The 2,500-nt window shown below is 75.6% G+C and overlaps 1 pseudogene; it reads right to left on the bottom strand.

Moving 5' to 3' along the window:
* Nucleotides 1-550: 550 nt before the first annotated feature.
* LOC134808688 (collagen alpha-1(I) chain-like) overlaps nucleotides 551-2,500 on the bottom strand; it is a 3,727-nt pseudogene continuing 1,777 nt past the window's right edge.

Raw genomic sequence — 2,500 nt, 5'->3', positions numbered from 1 at the left:
GCGCGTGGCGCGGGAGGCTGGGGACGCCCTTCCCGGCCCGGTCGCGGGTCCGTCCGCGCTCATCCTGGCCGTCTGAGGCGGCGGCCGAATTCGTTTCCGAGTCCCCGTGGGGAGCCGGGGACCGTCCTGCCCCCGTCCCCCGGGTGCCGGGGAGCGGTCCCCGGGCCGGGCCGCGGTCCCTCTGCCGCGATCCTTTCTGGCGAGTCCCCGTGCGGAGTCGGAGAGCGCTCCCTGAGCGCGCGTGCGGCCCGAGAGGTCGCGCCTGGCCGGCCTTCGGTCCCTCGTGTGTCCCGGTCGTAGGAGGGGCCGGCCGAAAATGCTTCCGGCTCCCGCTCTGGGGACACGGGCCGGCCCCCTGCGTGTGGCACGGGCGGCCGGGAGGGCGTCCCTGGCCCGGCGCTGCTCCCGCGTGTGTCCCGGGGTTGACCAGAGGGCCCCGGGCGCTCCGTGTGTGGCTGCGATGGTGGCGTTTTTGGGGACAGGTGTCCGTGTCGCGCGTTTCCTGGGCCGGCGGCGTGGTCGGTGACACGACCTCCCGGCCCCCGGGGAGGTATATCTTTCACTCCGAGTCTGCATCTTGGGCCACCGGGTTATTGCTGACACGCTGTCCTCTGGCGACCTGTCGCTGGAGAGGTTGGGACTCCGGATGCGTGCGGGGCTCTGGCCTACCGGTGACCCGGCTAGCCGGCCGTGCTCCTGCTTGAGCCGCCTGCTGGGGCCCGCGGGCCTGCTGTCCTCTCGCGCGCCCGGGCGTGTCCCGACTCCCGGTGCCGGCCCGGGTCCGGGTCTCTGACCCGCCTGGGGGCGGCGGGGAAGGCGGCGAGGGCCACCGTGCCCCCGTGCGCTCTCCGCTGCGGGCGCCCGGGGCGGCCGCGACAACCCCACCCCGCTGGCTCCGTGCCGTGCGTGTCAGGCGTTCTCGTCTCCGCTGGGTTGTCCGCCGCCCCTTCCCCGGAGCAGGGCGTCGGCCGGCCGGCCGGCCGACCTCCGCTCCCGGGGGGCTCTTCGTGATCGATGTGGTGACGTCGTGCTCTCCCGGGCCGGGTCCGAGCCGCGACGGGCGAGGGGCGGACGTTCGTGGCGAACGGGACCGTTCTTCTCGCTCCGCCCCGCGGGGTCCCCTCGTCTCTCCTCTCCCCGCCTGCGGGTGGCGCGTGTGGGGGAGGCGTGTGGGGTGCGGAGCCCGGCCTGACCTCGCCGTCCCGCCCGCTGCCTTCTGCGTCGCGGGGCGGCGGGGTCCTCTGACGCGGCAGGCACCCCTCGCTGTCGCCTCCAGTGGTTGTGGACTTGCGGGCGGCCCCCCTCCGCGGTGGTGGGGGGTGCCGGCCCGCCGGCCCGTCGTGCTGCCCTCTCGGGGGGTGTGCGCGAGCGTCGGCTCCGCTTGGGCCTTTGCGGTGCTCCTGGAGCGCCCCGGGTTGTCCCTCAGGTGCCCGAGGCCGAGCGGTGGTGTGTCATTCCCGCCCCCAGTGCCCCCTCCTCCGGTCGCCGCCGCGGTGTCCGCGCGTGGGTCCTGAGGGAGCTCGTCGGTGTGGGGTTCGAGGCGGTCGAGGGAGACGAGACGCGCCCCTCCCACGCGGGGAAGGGCGTCCGCCTGGTCCGGCGAGCGCACGTCCCGTGCTCCCCTCTGGCGGGTGCGCGCGGGCCGTGTGAGCGATCGCGGTGGGTTCGGGCCGGTGGCGCGTGCGCCGGCCGGCCGCCGAGGGGCTGCCGTTCTGCCTCCGACCGGTAGTGTGTGGGTTGACTTCGGGGGTGCTTTGCCTCGGAAGGAAGGAGGCGGGTGGACGGGGGGGCCTCGTGGGGTTGCGCGCACGCGCGCACCGGCCGGGCCCCCGCCCTGACCGCGGACGCTCAAGGTGGCCGCACGCAGGTGTTTCCTCGTACTGCAGGCCCCCTCCCTTCCCCAGGCGTCCCTCGGCGCCTCTGCGGGCCCGAGGAGGGGCGGCTGGCGTGTGGGGGAGTGTGACCCACCCTCGGTGAGAAAGCCTTCTCTAGCGATCCGAGAGGCGTGCCTTGGGGTACCGGATCCCCCGGACTGCCGCCTCTGTCTCTGCCTCCGTGATGGGAGCGCTGCCGTAGCGACTCGCTCGCAGAGGACCCTCCTCCCCTTCCCCCTCGACGGGGTTCGCGGGGGAGAGCGAGGGTTTCCGCCGGCCACCGCCGTGGTGGCCGAGCGCGGCTCGTCGCCTACTGTGTGGCCCGCGCCTCCCCCTTCTGAGTCGGGGGAGGATCCCGCCGGGCCGGGCCCTGGCGTCCCAGCGGGTTGGGACGTGGCGGCCGGCGGGCGGTGGGTGTGCGCGCGCGGCGTTCCGTCCGGCGCGTGACCCCCTCCGCCGCGAGTCGGCTCTCCGTCCGCTCCCGTGTGCCGAGTCGTGACCGGTGCCCACGACCGCGTTTGCGTGGCGCGGGGTCGGGCCGCCTGGCCCTGGGAAAGCGTCCCACGGTGGGGGCGCGCCGGTCTCCCGGAGCGGGACCGGGCCGGAGGATGGACGAGAGAATCACG

This window comes from Pan troglodytes, chromosome 17, assembly GCF_028858775.2.
Source record: "Pan troglodytes isolate AG18354 chromosome 17, NHGRI_mPanTro3-v2.0_pri, whole genome shotgun sequence".
NCBI lineage: Eukaryota > Metazoa > Chordata > Mammalia > Primates > Hominidae > Pan > Pan troglodytes.
This window is presented reverse-complemented; position numbering and strand designations above follow the sequence as displayed.